Genomic DNA, 5353 nt, shown 5'->3' with positions numbered 1-5353 from the left:
TGAAGCCTAGAAAAGCAGAAAGCTTGTATTACTTGCCTTGGTGTTCTTGGCCCTTGGCATGGTGTCTGGCACCTAGTAGACACTCAATATATATTGTTGAGTTAAAAATAAACCATGTAAAAAACAAACACCACGTCACTTCTCTACTCTGGTATGTGATGAGTACTTGTTAAATAGTTTAATCTTCCTGCTCGGCTTTCCTCCTATGATTGTTCTTCAAAGATCACATAGGAAGATTGGAGGGCTTTCAGTTAGATGATGAGTTGGCCGAAACAGATACTCTCAAAGATATCATCAACTCCACCACAGTTTTCACTTTTGTTCTTACTGTTTGCTACCAGGAAACCCTCCCTTGGGCAGGTCTCTTCAGTCAATGGGTAATTCTCTGATGACTTTGTTCTTCTTCCAAACTTTCCTTTACATTTGATATTAATGGGTGTTGAAAAGGAGGAAAGATTATTTCTCTCATTGAGAGTCTTAGCATGGTGACATCAGAGACCTGGGTGACAGAGTCACATATAATCTCCTATTTCCCTATTGCATGTGACATGGTATTGGTCTTTCAACTTTGGCTCTAGGGAGGAATTACTGAATGGCTTCTTACTGACAGATAATACAGCAGGGTTACTGGAGTTGTGCGTGTCCTTTACATGATTCTTCCACGTTAACATTCAGCAATTCTGGGGATGCATCACCAATGATCCCAAGGTGCCCCAGAGAAGAGCAAGCCCAGGGGGAAAGTGACTTACTCACTCAGCAAACACTCTCTGGACCTATGTCTGTCCCAGGAGGGTTAAAACGTTGAAATCTGATCCCCAAAGCCAAATTCTGCAAAGGATCTTTCTCTAGTTCTTTATCCCAAGAAAAGCCTTCTGTTTTGTGTGTTTCTGTGTCCATATGCTGGCTGCAAATGAGAAAGCCAGCGAGACAGCAGGGGACTAGGGTTTTTACTGATGAATAAATGCAGGATCTGAAGCAGCAGGAGACCATGTATCTTAAGAAGAGAAAATAAAGGAAAAGGTCCTGCTTACTCTCAGCTCAGTAATTCACACCAAGGAGTTTCCATGAATGAACGGAGGCCCAACTGGATGTGTTCTGGAATCTGGAATAATATTCCTTTGACAGGTTGTTAGGATGGCAGGTGTACTTTGACTTAATTGGTATAATCCTCTTGGAGGTGGGAACTTTTTCAGTAATATCTCTGCTATGTTGATAGAGCTAGTTCCTTATTTATGATTATGTTGATAAACAACTTCAAGTTTATTTCTGGCTCTACATTTATAAATGATCCTACTGCCTATTTAATAAGTGGGGCTACTGTTGTATTTTAATACCTCATAGAGCATATATTTGTTTTATGAGGGTAGAGCAGAAATTCACTTTCCTCTAGCTTTATTTTTTTCTTTGTAAGAAGTCCTTAATAATTTTTCAATATCCAGTGGCAAAGATCCTGAGGGTCTTTTGAATTGTATGACTCTAATATTAGTTCTTATTAGATGGGATACTAATGTATAAAAGGCTGTTTAATTATCCAAGAGGTCGACTTATTTGTTACCAGTAAGTTCCAAAGGTATAACCTAGCTGCATAATGGGAATGTGGATTTGTAGTAGTAATCATCATCATGATATCACCATCAACAAGAAGAGCTAATACCTACGGATTGCTTCCTAGGTTCCAACTGTCGCTCTAGGTGCATTGCATGTAATAGTCCATTCATTCTTGCAGAAATCCTCTAAGTAAGCATTATTCTTACCATTGTTTTGAAGAAAGCAAGGCATAAAGTAACTTGCCCAAGATCATTTAGGCAGTGAGTTTGTAAGTGAAAGATCTAGGATTCAAAATTCAAGAAGTCTGGCTTCCAAATCTGAACTTGATCTTAATCATTGGTACTATCTCAACCACTCTGCGTTTATATAACTATCTGTCTATCTATCTATCTATCTATCTATCTATCTATCTATTATTTATCATCTATCTATCTATGTAATTTACTAGGCTTTTCTATATAAGTATACATAAATATTTAATACTTTTTCAGGCTTTAGAAATGTTGATAGGGTTTTAAGGTCTGTGGTTAAGATGTTAATTTTTGGCTTTAATTGTATATGTGTGTCCAATTCACTTGTCATTCTGGGTATCAGGGACTGTGCTTTTATTTGTCAGGTAAAAGATTCAAGCAATCCAACAGGATTTAATTTTCACTACTAATTATTCAGCAAGATAAAAGTGAGGATGAGCTACTTGCTGAATACATTTTATTATTTGAGAAGTGCTTGTTGGATATCTTTGTGCTTCCACAGCACTTAGTTTTGAATGAATGATTTGATGAATGAAGGGGAGAAATTCAAGATGACACTGAACGCCCTCTGTCTTGTTGGATAACCTCTCTGAATTTTCTGTGTTGAGGCTTACAGCTTTTGTTCAGTATGATATTAACATGCATCATGGTGTTTGTACTGCACACTAGTAAATGGCATTGTCTCTTGGCTGCATGTGTATAATGGTTGGAGGACAGTTCTGCCCGCAGACAACTGGTAGTGCTCCAGTTCTATGGTGCCTTGAAAGGCATGGTAGATATAGGTGAGCCTTTGATTAGCTCTCTGTAGATGCAGTACACAGAGCCATCATTCCCATTAGGAATGTTATATTGGCATTAGAATTTCACATCCGTCCCCATCATGGCAACGATGTTGGAAGATTATATAATTGCAGGAGTTGTTTGGCAAAGAAAAGGGATAGGAAATGAGAAGTGGTGGAAAACTGCACCAGCTTACCTGTGAGCTACGTATAGAGGAAAAGCAGCACAGTGCAGAGAAGCTGGTACATGGTGCTTCTGAAGTTCTTCAGTGCTGTGCGCCACACAGCCTATTTTGCATGCACAATGCACTCAGGCCACCTTATCTGCAACAGCCATGTGGCTGCTTCATTGCTGCAGCAATAAAGGAAAGAGGTCCTTAGGGGTAGTTGGTGCTTGTGCTATCGAAAGACTCACTCAGATTTGTTCAAAGGCAGCAATCCAATAGGCCCCTTTAGGGAAGGCTTGGATGCCCCTCCGCCATTCGGGTTCTGTGTTTCAGCATATGGTCCCATTCCCTTATCAGTCCCAGAAGGCTTAGTCTCTAAAAGGAAACAACCAGAGAGATAGTCTTTTGTTGAAAGACATTTGGAGGGTTATGATCTTTTGGGTCTGTGTCCCTGAGTTTCAGGAATGTAAGGTGCACAGAACAGTGTGGAAAGATACGACTGTACTATGGCTTCTGTTGTCCATCTGGACATTTCTGGTCCTGGGACTCACTCTTCAGAAGTCAGACAGGAAGTAATTTGTTGATTTTTAATTAATCGAATCAATTAACCATGTATTCACTAAATATTGAGTGCCAACTATACACAAGTTTTCTGCTGAGTGCTATGGATACAATGGAAAAAACTGCAGCTAAAATGCCTTCCAAAGTTGATTTTAAAGCATGGTGATGAAATTTAACTTTAGGGAAGAGAAAGAGGTACAGCTGGGCAGGGGCGAGGTGAAGGGTCTTCTTGGATCTGCACATACCGCACACAGGACTTCCTCTTAGTTAACATGGCTGGTAGTGAGCTACCCATAAAGGAGCACAGACTTGGAATTTTCCCTGGTAATTCATGCTCCACTTAAGAGTCAGAGGGCTCCTTTTGATTCACTTTGCTTTATAACCATTCTCCCATCAAGAAATCATTCTATTTGTTGACAATTCAAAGTCTTGGAGTTCCTGACTTAGCACTGTTATCATTCTATTCTTGGAGCAGAATCAGTTTGGCTGTGATTGTTCCCACTGTGAGGATAACTACATCTTTTGTGTGATGGTTTTCTTTTCATTGTGTACACAATGACTGCAGAGTCAGTAAATTTTAATTTGGGGTAAATAATAAGCTATCTTTAGGGCCAATCTTATTTTGAGAGTTTTGAGAGTCAAGGCTGATGGAGGTCAAGGATTCTTTCTCTTTTATCACTTTTCTCAAAGCTTTTACTCCCACCTCCGCTTCTATCTTACTTCATCTCTTTTCTAAGACTATTTATCTTTCTGCAAGATACTCTCATGAACAACTTCAAAGGTACATATAATAGGACAATGGACAAAGAAATAAGGAGGCACCCTAGAATGCTTGCATTTAGAGGTACACAGAATAGAGCTGGGGACAGCTGGGACTACATAGACACACAGACAGACATGTGGAGGGGGAGGGCCCGTGGCATGGCTGTGGGTGTGCCTGTCCAGAGCAGGGAGTGTGACAGGAGAGTCTAGGAGTCTGCCTGAGGTTTGGCCATAGCAGTGAGGATGATGCTGGGACAGTAAAGCTGGCTGGGAAGATGGATGTGTGCATGGTGGTCCTACACAGGCTCACCAACAGGACTCCTTGGGAAGCTGTCCCTGGTGGTGGGGGAATGCCTTACTCAAAGAGACTCTAACAGGACAGGGAGGAAAAGAACTTGTAACACGCTTTCTCTGGGCCTGTCCCTACACCAACCTGAAGAGAGAGGAGAAAAAATAATTCAGAGAATAAGAAGTATAAAAGATCTTCAACTTAGATTTCATGTTTAAATAGTATTCAAATAGTTTCAAGCATAGTAGTTGGGTGCTCATTCATACTTTATAAACTAGAGCCTTGGTGCACAAAATTTGTGCACTGGTGGTGGGGTTGGGGTGGAGTGTCCCTCAGCCCAGCCTGCACCCTCTTCAATCTGGGACTGCTGGCTTCCAACCGCTTGCCTGCCTGCCTGATTGTCCCTAACCACTTCTGCCTGCCAGCCTGATCACTCCCTAACCCAGGGGTGGGCAAACTTTTTGACTTGAGGGCCACAATGGGTTCTTAAACTGGACCGGAGGGCCAGAACAAAAGCATAGATGGAGTGTTTGTGTGAACTAATATAAATTCAAAGTAAACATCATTACATAAAAGGGTACGGTCTTTTTTTTCAATAGTTTTATTCATTTCAAACGGGCCGGATCCGGCCTGCGGGCCGTAGTTTGCCCACGGCTGCCCTAACCACTCCCCTGCCAGTCTTGTAGACACTTAACTGCTCCCCTGTCGGCCCAGTCGCCCCCAAATGCCCTCCCCTGTTGGCTTGGTGGCCCCTAACTGCCCTACCCTGCCAGCCTGGTCACCCCCAACTGCCCTCCCCTGCTGGCCATCTTGTGGTGGCCATCTTGTGATCATATGGGGGTGGCCATCTTTGACCACATGGTGGTGGCCATCTTGTGTGAGGGTGTGACAGTCAATTTGCTTACTATCTCTTTATTATATAGCACTAGAGACCCGGTGCACAAAAATTTGTGCACTCGGGGGTAGGAGGTCCCTCAGCCTGGCTTGTTGTCTTTT

This window comes from Myotis davidii, unplaced genomic scaffold (genome assembly GCF_000327345.1).
Source record: "Myotis davidii unplaced genomic scaffold, ASM32734v1 scaffold1949, whole genome shotgun sequence".
Classification (NCBI taxonomy): domain Eukaryota; kingdom Metazoa; phylum Chordata; class Mammalia; order Chiroptera; family Vespertilionidae; genus Myotis; species Myotis davidii.
The sequence above is the reverse complement of the archived record's forward strand: the minus strand, read 5'-3'. Positions refer to the sequence as shown.